General features: G+C 46.8%; 1 long non-coding RNA gene across 1 annotated transcript; it reads left to right on the top strand.

Annotated features, from left to right (window-relative positions):
- Positions 1-2,011: 2,011 nt before the first annotated feature.
- On the top strand, positions 2,012-19,538 carry LOC123023973. The gene is made up of 4 exons (XR_006414838.1): positions 2,012-2,188; positions 5,761-5,769; positions 16,376-16,382; positions 19,528-19,538. It is a non-coding gene; the product is annotated as an uncharacterized LOC123023973 (long non-coding RNA).
- The last annotated feature ends 4,299 nt before the right edge of the window (positions 19,539-23,837 follow it).

Below are 23,837 nucleotides of genomic sequence, written 5' to 3' on the forward strand. Positions count from 1 at the left end.
TAGGGATGGTCTTTATTAGGAGGGGATTGGGGAGCAACTCTTGTACACTCTCTAGTGACTTTTGAGACCGTTGTCCAAGGTGTCCATTCAATGCATGCTGGCTTCTTTGGAGCAGAGTGTGCCATCTTATGATGGCAGAGGGCACCATCTAATGGTGGCTCTGCTCCTTCGGAAAGGGCCAGATAATTCAGGAGCACCAGCTGGTCCCCTTCTCCCCACAAATGCTGCCCAAGAGTGTCTCAAGGTATCTTCTTCTAGTGCCATTCAACAGCCTTTTGAAGCAGCTGAGTGTGGCCGTTAGGAGATTTTGGAGTGTGGCATCATCTGCAGGTTGATGTCTGGTTTTGCTGTCACTTCTGGACCAGGAGAGGTCACGCAAGTCCTGCAGCAGTGCCTGGATGAACTGATGGGTGGGATGGGGCCAGCAAACAGGAAGCTGGTAGGACAGAGGTCCTGTGCACAGATAGAAGCAGGGCAGTCACTGAAATGCTTGCATCAGGAAGCACACATCTTGACTACTGCAATGAGCTCTTTGTGGGGCTGCCCTCACTCTTGATCTGGAAGCTAAGGCTAATGCGGGAGCCATGGCAAGATCTGTGTCTCTAGCCTCTAGTGTCAGTGCCACTGTTGAAAGAAGTGCACGGGCTGCCAGTTTGCTAATGGGCCAAGCTTAAGGGCTTGGTATTACTCTGCAAAGCCCTGAACTACTTGCACCTGGGTTACTCCAGAGGATGCTTCACCCGGTGGAGAAAGCACTGTGGGAAGCAGCTGCAGTTCAGTGTAAGAAAAATGTTTTGTATGCAGAGGGTCCACAGCTTCATCAGGGGAGGCTGGGAAGAGTCCTGCTGGCAACCCTCAGAGCTTCTGCCAGGCAGCATTGGTAACACCGACAGAGGATCATGGGCGCCCTACCGCAGGGTCTGGGTTCAGTCCCTCATATCTCCAGTACGTGCTCCTCCTACTCTGCAAAAGAGCTTGATCATTGGTTCCATTTGGAGGGCAATGGAAAGATCCTGAGTCACCACCAGGACAAACCGTATCCTGGTGGCACTGGCATCCTGCTCTGCCTGCCCCCTTGGCCTCGTTTTGAAAGTCACTTAGAGAAGCAGCTGGCCCAAGGGCAGAGCAATGCTGCAACCTCAGAGCTGGAAACATGGACATTCCTAGAAGCATCTAGACTCTCCGTTGGCTCCATGGATTGCTCCATGAGAGAATCCTTGGGTCATTTTAGGTTCTGAAATGAATGATCTTACTGAGAATCGTGGAACAATAGAGTTGGAAGGGACAATGAGGGCCATTGAGTCTACCCCCCTGCTGTTGCAGGACACCATGTCACACCATCCCACTCAGAGGGCTGTCCAGTTTCTTTTTGAATGTCTCCAGTGTGGGAGAGCTCCCTAGGCAGGTGTTCCGCTGTTGTGTTGCTCTGGCAGTGAGGAAGCTTTTCCTGATGTCCAGCCTGAATCTGGGTTGTGGCAACTTGGGTTGATTATCCTACACTCTGGTATTAGCAAGAAGAATCACAGAATCATAGAATAGTAGAGTTGGAAGGGGCCATGAAGGCCGTCGAGTCCAACCCCCTGCTGTTGCAGGACACCAAGTCGCACCCTCCCACTCAGGCGGCTGTCCAGTTTCTTTCTGAATGTCTCCAGTGTGGGAGAGCCCCCCACCTCTCCAGGCAGCTGGTTCCACTGTCGCATTGCTCTGGCAGTGAGGAAGCTTTTCCTGATGACCAGCCTGAACCTGGGTTGCCACAACTTGAACTGATGATTCCATGTCCCACACTCTGGCATCAGCCAGAGGAGATCTTGACCTTCCTCTTTGTGACAGCCTTGAGGGACTTATAGAGGGATATCATTTACCTCCTTAGGCTTCTCTTCTCAAGGCTGAACTTGCCCAGTTATCTCTGTCTCTCCTCACAGGGCAGTGTTTCCAAACCCTGGATCATTTTTGTTGCCCTCCATTGGACCCTTCTAATTTACCTGCATCTTTCCTAAATTTTCATGCCCAGAACGGAACACAATATTCCAGGTGAGGTCTGACTAGTGAGGAGTATAGAGGAACTACTACTTCTTGTGATTTGGAAGTAATATTCTGTTAATGCATCCCAAAATAGCATTTACCCTTTTGGTGGCTGCAGCGCATTGTTGGCTCCTGTTTAGCCCATGGTCCACGATTACTCCAATGTGTACTCCTTTGCCCATTCCAAACTCTGCTTAGTTAGGTGCAATGCATTTCAGGGCCCTCCCATTCTTTCTGTGTTTCTGCCTCTGCATCCTCTCCTGACCACACCGTTGTCTCCATTGCCCAGGCTGTCCGTAGGCCTGATGCAGTTCTGTCGTAAATCACCCCCCAACACTGGCTTTGTTGTGTCTCTCTGTTGATTCCTCTTTCCTTTGGTCCTTTTCGCTCCTGCGTTCCAGTTCAATGTTTGCTTTATGGGATCGGAGCTTCAATTAACTCCTTGCAGTCACATGACGGCTAAAGGACAATGCTTACATAATCCTCAATAAAAAGTCAGACGACAGCAGTTGCGAAGCCAGGAGAGCCCCGCATCCCTGCAGATGCTGGCATGAAATGCAGCATCCGACCTGTGTTGATTGTCGGGACCTTTCCACGGCGCAGCCACTTGAGGGATGTTAGCATCCGAGCAAGTGAAACTCTGACAAAATAATCTACTGCTATCCAGGGCACTAAACTTTATTATTTAAAAGATATATTATCAGAAAGAGGATAATTCTATAACTCGTTTCATTTAGCAGATTGTTGGAGGAAATCCAGATTTCTAAAGCCCTGGGCTATGCACATGCACACTCGCTGCAACCGCGGAATAAATTACAGTGAGAAGATGCGGAAGAGACACAAAAGACAAACAAGTTTTTTTTTTCTTCCTGTCTTTATTAGCTGCTGCCGCCTCCAATAAACAGTAAGATTTTTTTTTCATGCAGTGGCCCACAAACACGTTCCCGTGTAGCAAAATGTCCTTGCGTGATTGGGGGAGCACTGGAAACTTGCAGGTCTAATGCTACCTCTGTCCAAGCCCTTCCTCAATACCAGTACCACCCACCCATCATCCCTGGGTGTGAACCCAAAGCTGACAACAGGCCGTGTTGATGGAGTTTGTAGTCACTTCCCACTTCCAGTAGCAAGTCGTCAAAGACACAGCAAAGGCGAGCCTCAAACATTTGGTGCCTTTGGCACTTCGAACGTTTCATGGAAGGCCGTAAGATTTGTCATTCTTTATTCATTTCTGTTAAAATCCTGCTGCTTCTTCATGCAGATTTCATCCCCCCCTCCCACATTGCTCCAATATATCAAAAAGGGCAAGTTTTCAAAGAAAACTGTCTTTCTTCATGTTGTTGCTAATAGATACTTGCATCCAATGTGCTGTTTATTTATATTTCCATGAATCTTGTGGATTATGTAATAGACAGTGAATTTCTTCTCAACAACATTAAACTCCTGAAGATACATGCAAAAGAAAAATACTCTAAAGAAAAAAACTGATAAAGATAACTTATTTAAGCTAGAAAATGATATCCAAAGATGGAGAAAGAAGGAAACCCACTGGGCTTGGATAATCCTACAAAATCCCAGCTTCATATTTCCTGACTTAAATCCTTAAAGGTGAACCCCTTTGACTTCCTCAATTAATTGAATATCATTCTCCACCCTACAGAATTCACCCACTGGATGTGAAACTGGCTTGCATTCAACCCTCTTTTAGATGGAACTAATTTCTCCCTGAGAAATGTAATGACTTTTTCCTCAGTGCGCCATTATTTGCTTGCCTTTGTTAGATTTTTCATGAATCTGTGTATATTTTATGTTTAAAATATACATAATATCAAAATAATAACCCTCTTCCAAACCGCTGAATTGAGTGGACCTGATAATTCTGGAAGGCTGTCACTTGTAGTATGAACTTCCAGATAAATTAAGTGATGTGTGTGTGAAGGGGTATATTTTGGTCTTGATCTTTTGCCTTCAACCCTGCCAATCCCCGAAAATGTGGTGTGTTAGTAGGAGAGTCTTAAAGTAGTTAAGCTCAACAAAACTGAAAAAGAAAAAGATCTCAGAGTAATTGTGGACAATAGACTAAACCTGAGCCAAGAATGTGATGCAGCTGCAAAAAAGGCAAATGCTATTTTGGGATGCATTAACAGAAGTATTACTTCAAATCACAAGAAGTAGCAGTTCCTCTATATGTCTCACTATTGAGACCTCACCTGGAATACTGTGTCCATTTCTGGGCACCAAGATTTAAGAAAGATGCAGGTAAATTAGAAAGGGTCCGGTGGAGGGCAACAAAAATGATGCAGAATTTGGAGACACTGCACTATGAGGAGAGACTGGAAGAACTGGGCATGTTCAGCCTTGAGAAGAGAAGCCTGGGGAGGGGTAGGCAAGCACTTAACAAGTACCTGAAAGGTTGTCACAAAGAGGAAGGTCAAGATCTCCTCTTGCTGGTGCCAGAGTGTAGGATACGGAATAATCAATTCAGGCTGTGACAACCCAGATTCAGGCTGGACATCAGAAAGGCTTCCTCATTGTCAGAGCAATACAGCAGCGGAAACAGCTGCCTGGAGAGGTGGTGGGCTCTCTCACACTGGAGACATTCAAGATGCAACTGGGCAGCCCTCTGAGTGGGGTGGGGTGAATTGTTGTCTTGCAACAGCAGGAGGGAGGACCTGATGGCCTTCATGGCCCCTTCCAACTCTCCTATTCTATGATTCTACGAAGACCCTGGGTTCCAGTAGTATGTTTCACTTCCTGTCTGCTTGCATTTTCCCTGTGCTGACTTTTGTTTTCCCCATCTATGTAAGATTTACAGTTCCTGAAGGAAGCCTTCTTTACCATTCCTAACTTGTGATATGCATTCTATCTCAGCTTCTATTATTGTGGCTTTGAGTAATCTTGAAGCACTTTGAAGAGATTTAACCCTCTTGAAAGTGAAAGAAGAACGTGCAAAAGCAAGACTGCAGCTGAATATTAAGAAAACAAAAATCACGGCTGTGGAAGAATTACGGAACCTCACTGTTAACAACACAGACATTGAAATTGTGAAAGATTTTACATACTGTGGCTCAGTCACCAGCTCAAATGGAGAATGCAGCCAAGAAATTAAAAAAAGACTGAGATTTGGAAGGACAGCAATGAAGAAACTAGGAAACATATCAAGAGTAAGACTGTTTCACTGGGGACTAAGGTCATCCGCAGTATCACATTCTCGAGAAACATGTATGGGTATGAAAGTGAGACAATTTAGAAAGTTGAGTGGAAGAAAATTGATCCATTCAAAACTGGCTGCTGCAGAAGAGCTTTCTCTATACCCCGGACTGACAGAAAGGCAAACAAGAGGGTTCTAGATCAAATCAAATGAGATTTTTTTCCTAGAAGCAAAGTAACAAAACTAAGGCTGTCTTCGGTCGTATCATGAGAAGACAGAACTTCCTGAAGAAGACAATCATGCTAGGATAAATCAAAAGCAGAAGACAAAGAGGAGCAGATATGAGATGGACTGACTCCATTCAGGAAGTCGCCACCTCTAATTTACAAGAGCTGAAAAAGCTTGTTTTGGACAGGACATTTTGGAGAATATTCATGCAGAGGGTCGCCATAAATCAGAGGTTACTTGAGGGCACATAGCAACAAGCCTCTTGACTTCCTCTTTCAACTTTCTTTTTAGCAGTTATCTCTTTTGAAGTCAAATGTGTTTGAAATCTTTAGCAATCTTGACTCTTTCAGGTGGCCATTTAGCTTTCCCTTGTTGTACAGAGGTACCTCGGCTCACAAACTTAATCCGTTCCAGGACTCTGGCCATGACCAAAATTGGTCGTGAGCCAAGTCAAATTTCCCCATAAGGTTCAATGTAAATAAGGTGAATCCGTTCCGTAACCATGTTTTTAAATCACAAAAATGTGAAATAAAATGACAAAGAACAACAAAGATCACAGCCATCTCCGCCCCCCCGCCCCAGCATGACTGCAATCATGCCTGTCTTCCCTGCAAGAGTGTGACGCCCCCCGAGCACGATCGCAGCCATCTCTGCACCCACCCCCCAAGCATGATCGCGGCCATCACCCCTGCCAGCAAGACTGCAATTGCGCCCACGCAGGGAAGGCGGGCACAATCGCGATCGTCACCCAAGGCAGAGTTCGCAACCTGAGGCAATTTTTTCCTGAAATTTCTGTTCATAACCCGATTTGGTCATGAACTGAGGCATTCATGAGCCAAGGTACCACTATAATATTCATTTTTTAGTGTGCAAAGGCACACGAAGAATTGGCACTGCATAAAGTTCCAAGAACTCTGGGGTAGATAACTAGGATGAGTATGCATATCTGTAAATATTGAAGAATGTTCCCTCAGAAAGTTTATGCTTATTATAACCTCCCCCCTTTTTTTAAATCAGCCATTGGGCTTTGCCAAAATATAGAAGTAAGAGATGTACCAACAGCAGTACACCTTCACCAATTGGTCAATTTAATCAACTCTCACTGTTAATGCAAAGCATCCAGTTTTGCTGAACTAAACATAGCCTAAGATTTGTTACTCTTCTGAAGAAAGATGCTATTGAAGCAATCAATTGATTGGAAAAATAGAGTACGCAAATTCATTGTTCCACTCTTCTTGAAGACATTCTGTATTGTATTTATTCAGTAATAATTGATATTCATTGACTGGACATTTAATCAGTTTTATATTAGGGTATTGTCAGCTGTTTTACAAGGCTTGTGACTTAATTTGGGTAAACTATTGTAATTTTTTAATTTAAAAAAATTGTATTGCATTTTGATGACATTTTACTATACTGTATTACTTATTGTACTATTTTAGCTGTTGTTGTGAAATACCTAGAGAACTTCGGCTACTAGGTAGCATTGAAATATACAAATGCTAATACTAACAGATTATTTATTTATTTTCATTTATATTATATTTCTATGCCTCCAAGTGGTCCTAAAGACTCAGATTGCAGGCTGGTAAAATTGTTCAGTCGTAATCAGCATTTCTAATTGCAAAGGGAACGCTGACGTTCTCAAAGTAGCAAGGCCAAACCTGGATTTTGACAGATGTTTCTGCCAAATGTTTATGGAAAATCACACAGAGAATGGCATCAGGATGCCGAATCAGTTGGTCCATCCAAGTCTGCCAAAAGCAAGTTTCTTGCCTGTCTTTAAATCTGGGTTTCCCTGTACAGTTAATTTTACACATGGAAATAAATCCAAGTGTAATTGACATGGAACTGTCCCCTTGCTTTGAAATAGGATACAGCACATTGGTGGAAGGGAGGGCTATCCAAGGCTCCTGCTCTTGATAGCTACATGCTGCCTCTGGCACCATGGGGAGCATGACTGTGCACACTGGTAGCTGCGGAGCATGGGGAGGATGGGAACTGCTATACCCATCCTGCCTGAGGGTCATGTTCACTGTTGGTTTTACTGCTGTGTGAATGGAGTGCTGAACTGGGCAGGCCGTTTGTTTGATCCAGCGTGGCTTTCTTGCTTGCTTATGCACTGAGCTAACCATAACATGCCCATTTTGGTGTATTAAGAACTCAATGAAATAACTTGTGGAGAAGATCCCAGCGTGAAGACTGCAGGACTGGAGAACATTTCTGCTCTCATTTACTGCTGCTGATCCTGCAGCAGTATCACCAAACACGCATCCTTTTGATCTTTGCCCCTGGTGGCTAATGAAGCCATCTGTGGAGGCATGAGTAGGCTGGTCCACAGGATGGTGAATACACGCTTTGCATGAAGTCCCTGTTGTACCACTCCTAAAGAAACCCACCGTGAACTCACTGGTATTGGGCCATTGCCACCGTGTCACAAATATAGAAACATAGAAACAGAGCGAGTCAGAAGGGGTCTCCTGGGCCATCTAGTCTGACCCCCGGCTCCAGCTGGCTCCACTCACGACATGCCCACCATGTGCATGTCATAGAAACATAGAAACAGAGCGAGTCAGAAGGGGCATTTCCAGCCTATCCTTGAACACCCGCACCGATGGGGCCTCAACCACCTCCCTTGGAAGCCCATTCCACACCCTCAGGGTTCTGACTGTCAGGAAGTGCTTCCTGGCATATAAATGGAACCTGGGTTCCCTGAGCTTGGCTCCATTGGAACACATCCTGCCTTCCTCTGCAGGGGAGAACAGGTCTCTACCCATCTCCATGTGACACCCCCTCACATACCTGTATGTCACCAACATATTTTATTTGTAGTATGTTTTATTTTATTTTATGTAAGCCATCCCAAGGCTATACGATGGGATGCCATACAAATACTCTAAACAAACAAACAAACAAACAAACAAACATATCCCCTCTGAGTCTCCTCGTCTCCAGGATGAAGAGACCCAGTTCCCTCAGTCTTGCCTCATACGGCATCCCCTGCAAACCGGCTACCAACCTTGTGGCCCTACGCTGCACTGACTCGATCGTCAGAAATATCCCTTCCTTAAGGAAAGTACTTGGTAGGTTTCTGACAGAGCGACTTTTTGAAGGATCCTTGTTATTCAGTATCCTTCCAGCCTGGGTTTCAACCTGGTTATGAGATGGACTCAGCCTTGGTCAGGCAGAATTAGCACCCATGTTCATTTTCTTGATCTCTCATTGGCTTTTTGTACTATCAATCAATGGAATTCTCCTGTGCTGACCCTGTGAGCTGGCATTGGAGACAATCTTACAGTGGTCTAGACTTACCTGTGGAGTTAATTTCAGCCATTAATATTGGGTGACTATTCTTCAGTCTCTGGGCAACTGCACTATGAAGTTCTACCAAGTAGAATCTTGTTCCAGTGTCATTTGATGTCTATATGAAGCTGCTAGGAGTGGTCCTTAGGGGATTTGGAGCAAAGGCCATCCATAAGTTGATAACACAGAGCTCCATCTTCCCGTAGCGTGTGGTTCAGATGAGGCTGTGCAAGTCCCGGACCATTGCCCAGGCGCGGTGATAAGCTGGATGAGACCAGTAAGCTGAAACTCAATCCTGACAAGATGGGAGCCCTGTGGATGAGTGTTTCCAAATCTGGGAGATAGGATCTGTGCCTGTTCTGGATGGAAATGAACTCCCTTTGACAGTCCAGGTCCATAGTCTGGGAGTACTCTTTGTCCATCATTGTCACTGGCCAAGTAGCCATGGCAGCTCAAAGCACATTTCATCATTTTCAACTGGATAACCAGCTACAGCCTCCCCTGGAGAGAGTAGCTTGGTCACAGTGGACAGGAGTTGTTGCTAGCTGCAAAGTCGTGTCCAACCCATTGCGACCCCATGGACAGCATCCCTCCAGGCCTTCCTGTCCTCCACCATCCCCTGGAGTCCACCTAAGCTCAAGCCAACTGCCCCAGTGACTCCATCCAGCCACCTCATCCTCTGCCCTCCCCTCCTTCTTTTGCCATCTATTGTTCCCAGCATCAGACTCTTCTCCAGGGAGTCCCCCCTTCTCATTAGGTGGCCCAAGTATTTGAGTTTCATCTTCAGCATCTGGCCTTCTAAAGAGCAGTCAGGGTTGATCTCCTCTAGGACTGACCGGTTTGATCACTTTGTGGTCCAAGGGACTTGCAGGCGTCTCCTCCAGCACCACAAGTCAAAGGACAGGTGTTAGCAACCTGCAGACTGGATTACTGTCATGTGGGGCTTCCCTTCTGGCATTACTGCATCAATCCCTGAAAACTTGGGAGCAGGATGCCTGAGAGAGCACTGGCTCCTTTACCAGCCTGAGGTCAATGGAGGGCATTCTCCTGGTGGGTCCACATGGACCTATGAGGAGGAGGAGAACCTTTTGCGTGATTCCCCCTCGTGTGGAACTCCCTGTCTTTGGCGTTAGGCAGGCAGGCAGCAATATTTCTGGTATGATCTGAAATTGCCTTTACCTAAAGAAGCATTTCTTGAATGACTGGCCATGGTTTTTAGTCGATGTTGTGTTTCATTAGCAAACAAACAACTTTTAATACAATGTTCTAGTCTTTTTAATATGTTTATAATTCTCCAGAATCTGTTTCGGTGTGAATTTAGATGTGGTAAAGAACATCTTTACTGTATTTAGAAGTTGGAAAGAAAGAAATAAAATTCAGAGATTTGCACAGATTTGAGAAGTGTGTCCAGATATCTCCTTTGACTGCTGCTTAATTTCTGCAAATTTCCTGCTTGCATCCAGTGAACAGAAGTCACAAATGTTAGTGGGTAGGAGATGAGCAGCAGGATGGGCAGGTGGCCAACCCAGTGGACTGTTTGATTGGCCACTTTCGTAGCCACTCTCCTGTTTTGGTTTATTACCGGAGGAGGGCCCAAACAGGGTGACTTCCCCCGGTCCAATGTTCGGATGCACTGCAAGCAGCCGTAGAGAGTGCATTATTCAACTCATTCCTTGCTTGCATCCCATAGTGACTGCATGATGAATAGAGATGGACAGCTCCATGTGAGTGGCAGGGAGAAAAGCAATCTCCCAGAACATGGAGAACAGACATTTTATTTAAGGAAATGGTAGTGAAACCAGTACTAATAAATAAGCCAAGTTGACTTAAGCACTTATAATGCCAGTGTCTGTGATAAGCAATGGAAACATTAATATCAAATGCTTCACCATAAACGAGTACGGTTGAGGCGAGGATGATGTATAGCACTTCCTTGGTTGGTTGCATGGCATGCTTTTAAAGTGATGCAGATGCTCATTATTGTTTGGGGAGAAAAGATGAAGGAGAGGGATGCAAGGATTTTATCTGCTAAAAAGGGACCATGGCAGGGCTTTCTGATATGGGCTTGTCTTGGTGCTTATTGGCAGTTAAGCGAAAATTTAGGAGGACAACTTGTTCCAGCTTTGGGCACTTGGACTTTCCCACAACTTTGGGAGAAAGGAAGAAATCACACCGATAGTTTCGTTCCACTTCCTGTGGCATTTTTTAAAGTCCTGCTGGGTCAAGTTTCCTATAGGGTTACAGCTGCCTGGAACATCCTTTCCCTGGCAGAGAAATCGGGCTGTTAGCTCTAAGAATGTCGAAGAGACAATTGCTATTGTTTTCACTCTTGGAAAGGAGATGGTGACACTGTTGGCTATGAGATGGCCAAACTGGCGATCACGACCAGGCTAATGTGGTTCAGTGCAGATCTGGGTGAATTCCTGATTCCAGTCCGAAGCTCACTGGGTGCTCCCATGCCAGTTCTCACAGGATAGTTGTAAGCAGTGCTTTTTTGTAAAAAAAAAAAAAAAAAAAAAAAGTGCCAGAACTCATGTCTTGGAGTCACAATTTTACACTAAAAAAGATTTTCAATTCACCAACTTTTTTTGAAATAAAGAACTTATTTACCTTTAAGCCAGTAACCAGTCACTCTACACACACATAAACATAATGGTCGCCGCCGGCAGTAAGCACTCAGCGCACGACCACACGACCGATTCCAAGCCGAGCAGCATCCCAAGCCGAGCAGCATCCCAAGCCGAGCAGCGCCCTCACAACCAGCGCGGACACACAAGCAGCCCGCAGGCACTATGTTAATGATTTTTGCTGCTGACCTGCTAGACCCAATAGGCGATTCAAAATCACTTCGTAAAATCCATTGGAAAAATCCATCAATAAAAGGTGCCGGAATGCCATTCCGGTGCGTTCTATGACAAAAAAAGGCCTGGTTGTAAGAATAAACCTATACCTATAAAATAAATAAAGAGTTCAGCAGGGTGACTACCCAAAGGAGGGCCTTCTCTGTGATGGCGCCCAGACTGTGGAACACGCTCCCCGGAGAGGTTTGCCTGATACCAATGTGTCTTTCCTTTTGGCATTAGTCAAAACCCTTTTTATTCTCCCAATATTTTTATTGATCATTTGCTTTAATCAGTGGTTTTAGACTTAATATCAGATGTTGTGCTATTCCTACTCTTATTTCTATTTTTATTCTATTTTATTAATGGTGTTATAAGCCATCCCAAGATGTCTGTGATGAAACAGTATAGAAAGGTTTTAAACAAACAAACAAACAAACAAACCTGGGTGACTCTACCCTTCTCCACTTTGAAGGGGGGATGAGGGAAGGGTACAAATGTCTTGCTCCCATCACCCCATTTTTTCTGAACTCTTAAGTACCAATATCCTTGATCCTATTCTAGAGAATTCCCTATCTGTTATACTGCATGGCCTATGCAATGCCCTGCATGCGTGGATGCATCCAGACCCAGTACTGCATGGAGTAGGCACGTTGAACTCAATCACACTTGCGAGTCAGGACTAAATTTAAGTCAATGCATCTATTCTGCACATGAGTAGGTCTGGAGCTGTTGTATTGTCTTCCCCATATGTGTTATATCTGTGATTGTGTAAGCCTGGAACTCAGGAGAGCTAGTTTCTAATCCCTGCACAGCTCCTTGCGTGATTTCTGCCAGTCTTGGATCATGAGCCAGGTTAGGTTGAGCCTAGCCTACCTCGCAGGGTTGTCATGATGAGGATAAAATGTGGCCTTGCAAGCCACCTCGCGTTCCTTGCAAGAGGAAGAAAGTCTGGGTACAAATGTCTGGCTACAAATGAGAGCCAGTGTGGCGTAGTGGTGAAGAGCGTGGGACTGGGACTCAGATGATCTGGGTTCTAGTCCCCGCTCAGCCATGGAGCCAACTGGGTGACGTTGGGCCAGTCACAGACTCTCAGCCCAACCCTCCTCACTGGGTTGTTGTTGCGGGGATAAGATAGAGGAGGAGATGTAAGCTGCCTTGAGCCCTTTGTAGGAAAAAGGCAGGATATAAGTCGGAAAATAAATAAATAAAATGTAATAAAAACAATCACACTGCTTTCAAAAAAGAAATGAAATGCTTTAAACCTGGGGTGAAGCATTTTCTAAATGCCTTGGCCAACCATCCCCATCAGCCCTAGGCTAGGCAGCCTGGCCAATAATGGGTGGTGGCTGGAGCTGAACACAAAAGCAACCGGTCCCTTCCGTTCTCTTGGAAGGAGTGCTGGCTTTGGGTTCCTTGAAGGGATGCCAGGCCAGGTGGTCTTGGGGGAAGAGCGCTCTTTTTCAGCCATCCCTGGGAAGATCATTTGGCCGTGCCTGGAGTGGTGCGCCCATGACATGCCCCATAGTTCATCTGAGTGTTGTGAGCTGGGAGCACAGTGGGACATTCACGTGGTGCTACAACCAGGCATCTTCTGCTGCTCGGAGAGCTGGAGGGCGAGGTCAATGGAGAGGTCCCCAGGACAAAGCTAGATCGGGGGTGATGCTGAGGTGCTGCGTCCCTGGCAGCCGGCCAAAGGGGTCAGGCAGTGGCCCAGTCCAAAGGGCTCTTTGGTCCAACAGAGCAGGGTGCTTCTTCTCGACATGGGCCCAAGGGAACCATAAACTTGTCACCCCTTGGATAAGCTCTTGGCTTGACCTCGTAGACTCCTTGGACCAAAGAGTCTCTTTCAGTGCTGGCATCATATCCAAGGCCCAACAAGAGCAAAGAGAGAAGAGAGAGGAAGAGAGGGGAGAAGGGGGCAGATTGTTTCAGCAGCCTGAAATAAAGGGGGATACATGGAGAAATAAACAAATTCCAGCCTGGAAAAACATAGTGCCTTTTATATGGTAGCTATTACCCCTATTCCCCAGCTACAATGAAACAGAAGCATAAATTTGAACAGAACAGATGTATTACATGGAAATGCTTTAAAAATTATTAGCAACAGCTTTTGAATTAGTGGTAATAAAGTGATACCTGCAGCCTTGGACTTGTTTTGCAAATGCATTCGATAACAAAAGACCAAATAAAGCGTGTGGAGGCAGAGTGGAAAAAGCATTTAAAAGAGTATTCATGTGGCTTCTGCTGGGATGTGCACATACTTCAGTGTATCTGAGGGTCTGCTGACGGTGCCACCTTTTCATTTTCATTGCTTTAATATTTTTATTTTTTTAATTGACTGTCATGGTCCCCATACCAGGAAAACCTCCTTTGCTCAGTTTTTAAGAGCCAACTTGGACAAGACTGTGGGGGATTTGTGGTCGCAGTTTGCTTCTCTCCCCATAATCTCATGCTTTTCGAAAGGCAGGGGCACCCACTGGTGGCGTTCACTTGAGTGTCAGAAATGCTTTTCTCTGCACCTCTTCCCGGGTTGACATTTTGCTGAAAATCCCCCGGTTGGTGTCATCATTAAAAGTGGAATCTCCATTTTCATAGCAAGGATGTCAACCTGTTACTTGAGGACAAATAAGAATGGGTGTCACAGTTGTCTGACCAGCAGGCAGGTGGAGATAAGTAAGCTTCCCTCTGGCCTGGGATGTGTGTGTGTATCTGAAGCAAGTTCATTATGCTCTGTAATTATGAAAAGTAGCAGTCGTAGTAGTGATGGTTTCATTCCAGGAGAAGCCTATTCTGATGTGCTCAGCTGTTGTGCTCTGCTCTGATTTTGTTCTTGTTTGCTCTGCTGGCCTATTTGTTCTGCTTTACAGAAGCTGTTTATAACTCTCTAAAGTTTGCCAAACCCTTCACTTTCTGGATTGCTTTAGGAGATGCTTCTCCTAACTGGATACTTCCTGACAGTTAGGACCCCAAGGGTATGGGATGGACTTCCTCGGGAGGTGGCTGAGGCCCCATTGGTGAGCGTGTTCAAGGATAGGCTGGACATGCACATGGTGGGCGTGTCATGAGGAAAGCTGGCTGGAGTTGAAGGTCAGACTAGATGGCCCCGGAGGCCCCTTCTGACTCGCTCTGTTTCTATGTTTCTAACAGGATACTTCCTGAGGTCCATCATCAGGAATGCTTTTAAAATCCCATGCCCTTCTGAATGCTACTCTTAACAGCGCAGTCCTAATACCTAGACCGACAACAGTGTTTCTTCGCTGGCAGGCAGCAGCTTCTAGGGTGGATGTGGACAGTCTTCCTTGGCCATCTCTGGTACACCTTCAGAAAGCTCTGCAGGCATAGTTTGCATTTGTCGAGCTTCTTTCAGTGGGAAGGAGTTGAAAGGGCAGGAGCAATGCTGGCCTGGCAGTCCCCAGTATGCCTGCAGCCACATACCTAATAGATGCCAACCACAGCTTGCGTGTAGCCTGAAGTGCCTGGTCCTGCCTAGTCCTGGAAGCTAAGCAGGGTCAGGCCCGGTTGAAATCTGGATGGGTGACTTGAATGTTGCGAACCATCCAGAGAGCTTTGACCACGGGAGGTACAGAAATGTAATGTAATGATAAATAATACCTGCCACTGAATCTTTTCAAAGGCAGTAGTCTCCAAAACAGGAATATTCAGAAATGGGATGGAGGTAGCCTTGGATCCGGGGTCTCCATTGTTCTTTTGAGAGACCCAAGGGTTATGGATTTCAGCACGGAAGCAAAAGGAAGCAAAATCTGCAAGGGAAGACAGAATAACCACACACACACACACACCCCTGCTCACAACTTGCCCTGGCTGCCCTGAGCAAGCAGAGCTTTGGAAGAGGCACCGTCTGTCTCACCTAATTTCCCCAGCTCATGGCCATGCCCTTTAGTACTGGCTCAGGATTGGACCAGTTCAGGGAGATGTCTATCAAAACCCATGGACCTTGAAGGACAAATGGAGCCTCCATAGCACAGCATAGACACTTGGACATGGAGGAACCTCAGAGGAGGGGGTCGTCTTTGTGTATGCATGCGGAATTCCCAACATGTCCGGCAGACTCAGGGTGCCGGATGTGGTTGGACACTGGTCTTGATTACTCTGATCCAAGACTTGCTCCCCTGCAGATTTGCATGCTCAAAATCCATGCCTCAAGTGCTCCCCACCCTGAGCCAGGACCTGAGCCAATGTGGCGCCGGCCACACGGGGGAGTCTCCCTGATAAGCCCGGTGCCTTTTTTAAATTAACCCAAATGCTGTCACCGTTCCTAAGAAAATCCAGATCGTGTGCAGCTCCTGTGCGCGGAAGCTCAAAACAGAATTGGTAGCTGAAGGTAATGGCTGAATAATTACCCTTGCAAGGTACCGCACGTACCCTGGGGATCCCTGCGAAGCCCAGCCCTGGCCGGTTGTTTCTGACCTGCAGGGGAAAAGCAAGCATGACATGATGTAACCCTTTGTGCCAAAATTATGGGGGCACATGGACTTGCTTTTAAGCCCGACCTGTTAGGGGTCTGTTCAGTCAGGGCAGCCGTGCTCCCAGACGAATTATTAGCCAGCATCACATCAGCCAACCTTTCTCTTGATTGACTCGGGATCCAAGGCCTTAGAGCGAAACAGCGGCGTGCCTCTTCCCCTGATTTCCCATCGCCAATGCAGGGTTCAGGGCACTGGGCCTTGCGTGGCATCTCTCTGCCTTATAATAGATGGCTCTGTGTACTGGCTAGCAGTATCCAATTATTCACTGCAATCTCGGGGGGGGGTGGGGGGGGGGGAGGGGGAAGAGCGAGAGGGAAAGAAGGAAGAGAGGGCGGAAGAGAAAGTTGCTGTGTTCATTACGGCTTGGCCTTAAGAAAATGCGCCCGTCAATCCATCAGGAATGAATTTTGTTCTCTAATATTAATGTTTAAGGCGATGCTCTTCTGGCGTATTGATTCTCCATAGGCAGGAGGACGCTGGAAAGGAAACAATTTTCAAAATGTAGTTTTCAGTTTCTTTAATATTGTAGTTCATCTTATGGCAGAAAATGGCTTTTTGCCTTCTGTCCAATATGTGTATGTGTGTGTGTGTGTGTGTGAAAGAGGGAAAGAGGGAGAAAGACACACATGCACAGACAGAAGGAGAGAATGAGTCAGACCCACGAGAAAAAAGAGGAACGACAAGAAAGATTGTGGACTAATTGGAAAGGCAGTAAAATACCTTCTGTGCCATAAAGTCTGTCCGTCCTTATTCCTCTCCTGATCCAGTGATGCAAGAAGGCAAGAACCTGCCGCAGTGCTGTTGGGGATAATGGATAATGCTTGGAGGACTCTTCTCATGGGACTGCCTCACCCCATCAGGACAGGGCTGTAGTTCAGGGGCAGGCCACATACCTAGTGCACAGATAGTCCTGGTTTTCACCCTGAGACTTCTCAGGTAGGACCAGGTGAGTCCTTATTGAAACAACCCCAAACTATATGGATCCAGGAGTGCTGAGGAGTGGTCTCCCCTGAGGATTCTTTTTTTAATGGATGTGCCCAATCTGCACTTCCCAAACCTTTCAGGGGACTACCTGTACACCCTCAATCTGACACTTGTTTCCTACTCAGGGGAATGCACGCCAAGTCTGAAGTGGCAGGATCTCCAAATGCAGAGCATGCCTGTTTCCAGCTTATCCAAAATGGGAAAATACCAACTGAAGCAGGATTCTTCCAGCCCTGGGTACGTGAAAATCAGCAAACTTCAAACTCATGAAGATTGTTGCAAGAGTAGTCCAAAGCTGATTTTGACTTGGGTCTGCCCCATGTGGTGAGCTGACTAGGTTGCACTTGGGAATGTGTTTGGGTCTCTCAGGTGTGGTCTAGATAAACCAAGCTGAAATTATGTGCAAACATGCGCGGGTGCACACACACACACAGAAACACACAGATATGGAGACAGTGACACACGCATTGGTGACTTCCCGCCTTGACTTCTGTAACACGCTCTACGTGGGGCTGCCCTTGAAGGCAGTCCAGATACTTCAATTGGTTCAAAATAGAGCTGCCAGGCTGCTGACGGGGACCGGGCGTTATGTTCACATGACTCCAGTTCCCCGTCAGCTTCACTGGCTCCCCATTGAAGTCTGGGCCCAATTCAAGGTGTTGGTTATGACCTATAAAGCCCTAAACGGCTTGGGTCCTGGTTACCTAAAGGAGCGCTTACGTCCATAGGTTCCTGCTCGCTCCTTGAGTTCAGCAGGAGAGGCCCTTCTCCAGGAACCCTCAGTGAAGGATATTAGGAGGGTAGGTACTCGGAGGAGGGCCTTCTCTGCAGTGGCGCCCAATCTATGGAATGCACTCCCCAGAGAGGTCTGCCTGGCGCCATCGTTATTTGTTTTTCGGCGCCAGGCCAAGACCTTTTTATTTAAACATCATTTTAATTGTTAATATTATTTATTTATTGATTGATTTTACATCTTTGGCCAGGACGGCTCCAATTATATTGTTTTTATATTGTTATTGTTGTTATTTATTGTTATTTATTGCTGTGAGCCGCCCCGAGGCTTCAGCAAATGGGGTGGCATAGACGTTTCCTAAATAAATAAATAAAATATGTGAAGAATCCATTTTGGGGGTGGGAATCCATTGGATTCTGTGGGTTCGGCCCCCCCAGATGCTGGCCTGCTTCCTTGTGACCATGGACCTGGCAACCATGCCAGGCATTTGTGCAACCATGTGCCAGCAGGACCCATCTTCCTTGCACGTGGTCGGCAGCCCTTGTGAGTAGAAGAAGGCCACCAGTTTTCCAGCAGATGTTTGCGACTATCTGCAGACTTCCTCTTGGCTCAGTGCACTTCCTAAATGAGGGCTGGATCAAGAAGAATTCTGATGGACAGAAGAGGGACAGTTTCCAAGGAGGATCATCACAGCCCGACAGATACACACACACAAGTCACTAGTCAATCTGGTTCAGAGTCCAGAATGCTGAGGCCAAGGCAGGGTTGCCAAGGGGCCGCCAAGACACAACCTTATGGCTTCCCAGCATGATTGGAGATGGTCACGGTGTTGGATCATGGTGCCTGCTCTGGGGTCTCAGAACCCCTCACCCCTCTCAGCTGCCATGGAAAGATGTGTGCTGACTGCCTGGGAGACTGGCTCAGAGGAGGCTCTGCTGGGGAGATGGGGAGGGGAGGAAGCTGGGATTGATGGATGATGCTGTAAACAAAGAGCCCCTTCCCTGCCTCCTTCCTTCCAGCTCTGCAGCACTTCATCTAGCCCTCTAACCATGGCCATCACAATGGAATGCTGGGTGCAAGGTCCAGAGAGGTGGAAATGACTCCTTCTGCACCTCATAGAAACATAGAAACAGAGTGAGTCAGAAGGAGCCTCCCGGGTCATCTAGTCTGACCCCTGGCTCCAGCTGGCTCTGCTCATGACATGCCCGCCATGTGCATGTCCAGCCTATCCTTAAGCACCCTCACTGATGGGGCTTCAGTCACCTCCCATGTACGCCCATTCCATACCCTAGGGGCCCTAACTATGAGGAAGTACTTCCTGGCATCCACCCTAAATCTTGGTTCCCTGAGCTTTGCTCTATTGGAACACATCCTGCCCTCCCCTGCAGGGGAAAAGAGGTCATGACCCACCTCTGCGTGGCACCCCCTCACATGTCGCTAACAGGTCTCCTCCTCTCAAGGCTGAAAAGACCCAGTTCCCCCAGTCTCTCCTCATATGGCTTCCCCTGCAAACCGGCCACCAAGCTTGTGGCTCTGCGCTGCACTGATTCCAACCTTGCCATATCCATCTTGTAATGAGGGGCCCAGAACTGAGCACAATACTCCAGCTGTGGGCGCACCAGAGTCGTATAGAGTGGTAGTAATACCTCTCTTGATCTACACCCAGTCCACATAGCCTCCATGTTCAGAGGGGCTGGGGCTAAGGACAAGGGACCTTCCTCCTCAGGAGCTTATGGAGGGGTCAGATCTTAACCGTGAAGTTCCTGAACTGCAGCTCAGTCCCTTGAGCTGCTACATCACCATGTTACGGGAAGAGTGGAATTTTCCACATGAAATGGGGGGCAGAGAAGCATGAGATGAGCAAGTTAAAATCATGCCAGAGATGTCTCATTCATCAGGAAGACTCGGGAGAGAGTGCCCGTTTGCCCAGTCCATGTTTACTTATATACAGAAGGTTTCCGAACACAATCTTCCAGAAAACAATGTGATTAAAAGTGGAGTAACTGACAGACAGCTGTCTTCCTTAACCAATAAAGAGACTGAGGTGATAAAAATTGAATATACCATGTTTATAAACCCTAGTAAAACTAGATCTAAATGACATCTTTTTTGTAAGGAGGAAATAGAGGGTGGGGGAGGGAGAGAGAGAGAGGGAGAGAGAGAAGTTTATTTATAAACTGTTTCCACACTCAATAAAAGTCTGAAGGCTAAAAGCGTGAAAAGCCTTCTGGAGAAAGAAACATGCAGGGCATAAACTTGTGCATTTAGGAGGCAATGCCCCCAGACCTCTTGTCCGGTTCCCAGAGCTCAGCCAATGGCGGGCATCTCGGTAGGAGGGTGTTCTGAAGCTTCACATGCAATCTGCAGTACGCCAGAAATTCTGGGCTCATCGAGGAGGAAGAAAAAAGAGAGAAGGAACGAGAAACAAAAACAGGAATGAAGAACGGGTGGGGGGATGCAACGCGATGCAGTGTTTGTGCCACTTATATAATGCATGAGAGAAATACGATAGAAGTAGTGAGACTAGTTTAGCAAGGGAACTTTTTTTCCTGGAGGAAATGTTCCATAAGAGTCAAACGCCACTTCTGAGAGAGAGAAACTAAAGATGCACAAGATTTTCATTTTGCCTTTTTAAAAAAAATTCAAATTTGCCTGGCTTGTACAGGAAAACACTTTTGAACAATCCGTATTCTTGCTTTTGTTGTTTCAGCTGTGGCTCTCGTAATGATCTTCAGTTTGTAATATATGCTACCATCATAAGCTGCCAAAATTCATATTCCAAATCTGAATATTATTATAGAACGTTGGTAGGCTTATTTGTTCGAAGAATACCTTTCCATGGAAGAAGCTCCACGTAATTGGACCTGGCATTATTTCCGCAGAAAATCACAGACACAATCTCTCTCTCACACACACAATCACATCAGGAAATAGCTAAGCCAAGGCACCCTTTGGATCAGATGTTCTTCTGGTCTCTATGTTTCTCTCTCTCTTTTGAGTAAGGAGCTAACAGAACAGATGGGGTTTCAAGGGACAAGCTTGCCCACTTTAGACAACTGTCATGTGATAGTACCAGTTTTCACCCTGTTAAGGACCATTCCCATCTCTGGAAAGAAGAGCAGTAGAGTGGCAGAACAGGGCAAAGAGCTATCATAGAAATATAGAAACAGAGTGAGTCAGAAGGGGCCTCCAGGGCCATCTAGTCTGACCCCTGGCTCCAGCCGGCTCCGCTCACGACATGCCCACCATGTGGACGTCCAGCCTGTCCTTGGACACCCGCACCGATGGGGCCTCAACCACCTCTCGTGGAAGCCCATTCCACACCCTCGGGGTCCTGACTGTCAGGAAGTGCTTCCTGGCATCCAAATGGAACCTTGGCTCCCTGAGCTTTGCTCTGTTGGGGTGCGTCCTGCCTTCCTCTGCAGGGGAGAACAGGTCTCGACCCACCTCCATGTGACACCCCCTCACACACCTGTATGTCGCCAACAGATCCCCTCTGAGTCTCCTCTTCTCCAGGCTGAAGAGACCCAGTTCCCCAACTGGGGACAGAAACTATGGCAGGAAGTGGTGATGTTTGCTTTCTCCTTAGAGGCAAGCATGGGAGGGAAACATAATGAAGGGCCCGACCATATTGGTTTTTCTTTGCTTTATTTACAGTGCAATCCTAGGAATGCTTAGTGAGGGAAGTCCCACTGAGTTTAATATTACTCAGTCCCAAAGAAGTTGCAATCCTGCATGTTTGGGGTGCAGCGGGAGCAAAGTGCGGATCATCCACTATTTCCAAAGCTCAGTAGCTTCTGTCAGCCCAGGCAGGAAGTAGAGGTAGCAACTTTACTAGGCATTTTAGTTGGATGAAACTTATTTTGTGGTTGTTCATGCTGTGCTGACGGGGTAGACCCTAGACTTGACAAGTCTGCTTCTGAATTGCCACTGGAAGACTCTACTTGCAAGCCTAACTCCACTGGTAGATTTCCATCAAGGCAACATTGCATGGGTGCAATGCAGACCCCTATGGCAAATCTAGACAGCACACTAAAAAGCAGAGACATCACCCTGCCGACAAAAGTGCGCATAGTCAAGGCGATGGTTTTCCCAGTTGCAATGTATGGCTGTGAAAGCTGGACCATAAGGAAGGCTGAGCACCAAAGGATTGAGGCCTTTGAATTGTGGTGCTGGAGGAGACTCCTGTGAGTCCCTTGGACCGCAAGGCGATCAAACTGGTCAGTCCTGGAGGAGATCCACCCTGGCTGCTCTTTGGAAGGCCAGGTACTGGAGATGAAACTCAAATACTTTGGCCACCTGATGAGAAGGAAGGACTCCCTGGAGAAGAGCCTGAACCTAGCAATGATTGATGGCAAATGGAAAAGGGGACGGCAGAGGATGAGGTGGCTAAATGGAGTCACTGGGGAGGTGGGTGTGGGCTTAGGTGGACTCTGAGGGATGGTGGAGGACAGGAGAGCCAGGAGGAATGTTGTCCATGGGGTCGCGATGGGTTGGGCTTGACTTTGCAACTAAACAAACGAAAATGCAGACCTCCAATGCCAAGCAGACCCTTCTGAGGCTGCCCAAAGAGATTTACTTTATTCTGTCTCTGTGTGTGGGAACTCCTGACCTTTTAGAAAATAGACTCCCTTTTTCAAACACAGAGGGTGCCAGAGAACCAACCTTAACACAAGAAGAGAAGCCTCAGAGGTGAAATAATGGTTGCCATGTGCATTTCCGAAGTCCACACACCAGGAAACACAGGGAAGGCCTCCTTGGGGTATTGTGCCAAAATCAGGCCACCTTTACTGAAAAAAGACTCCTGCACAGATGCCATGAATGTAGCCTCTAAGAGTTATGCTCCTAGAAGAGGGCATCTGATGGGCTTTATCAATAGAGATGTTTCTGCGAAAAAGGCAATTTCTTACAGGTCCCATGCAATGTAGGTTTTTAAGAGTAGCACACATGTAACACACATACACAAATTAGAAACATAGAAACAGAGTGAGTCAGAAGGGGTCTTCCAGGACATCTAGTCTGACCCCCAGCTCCAGCTGGCTATGCTCAAGACATGCCTACCATGTGCATGTCCAGCCCATCCTTGAACATCCTCACCAATGGGGCCTCAACCACCTCTTGTGGAAGCCCATTCCATACCGTAGGAGTCCTAACCTTCAGGAAGTGCTTCCTGGCATCCAACTGGAATCTCGGTGCCTTGAGCTTGGCTGCATTGGAAGTTCACTGTGTCTAAAAGGAAATTGAGTCAAGAGTAGCTAAAAGATTCCTGACCGATCAGACCAGTGGTGCACCTGGCCGGGCATCCTGTTTCTCATGAAGGCCTCTTCACGATGTGCCACTGCTTCTCCCCACAAGCTAGTTTCCAGTGGAGTAGCACCCCTGGACTTTAAGGGGGCACGTGGCCATCTCAGCTCCTAGCTCTGTCCTTCCACACATAACCAGAGATCACATCAGCTTCCTGAAAGAAGCTTCTTGACTGACTTCAAATCCTGTCATTTTGAACCGCACTCTTACAAACCCTAGACATTACTGATGGTTCTTTCCATGGAGGATTAATTGCACAAACACACAAACACACATTTAAGAATCACACATTTTATCACAGTTGATACTGTAGCTCGCTGGCAAACCTATTTCCCATTAGACGCTGGAGTGCAAATGGCCACGCTGAACTCCTGATTGCTTACATTTTGAAAGCATTGCAGGCCAAGAAACCCACAACCCTAAGCATGAGTGTTACTGAACCTTGTGGTTTTCTGCATACCCCAAATTCCCCAGGAGGCACAGCCAAGCAAGTCTCTGGGATTTTGGGTTAATTCCTTTTAAAGCACACTGCTTTAAAAGGTGTGAGAGGGTTGGAGAGTGAAGCCAACTAGGAGGAAATATGTGCTGCTGTTGGCCAGAACAACTCAGTTCGCGATCAAGGGAGACCCCCTTTGTGCATTGTCTGCTTTCTATGCAAATGGCGATTGATTAACAGAGAGATCACTGCAAGCATTTCTGGAAATGCAACAAAGTGAAATATATGTTATTTTGCTGGTTGCTCACCATCCCTTTTTAAAAATGAAGTACCAAGAGAGGACCTGTAT

Source organism: Varanus komodoensis, unplaced genomic scaffold (genome assembly GCF_004798865.1).
Source record: "Varanus komodoensis strain SLA01 unplaced genomic scaffold, ASM479886v1 scaffold22, whole genome shotgun sequence".
In the NCBI taxonomy this organism is placed as follows: domain Eukaryota; kingdom Metazoa; phylum Chordata; class Lepidosauria; order Squamata; family Varanidae; genus Varanus; species Varanus komodoensis.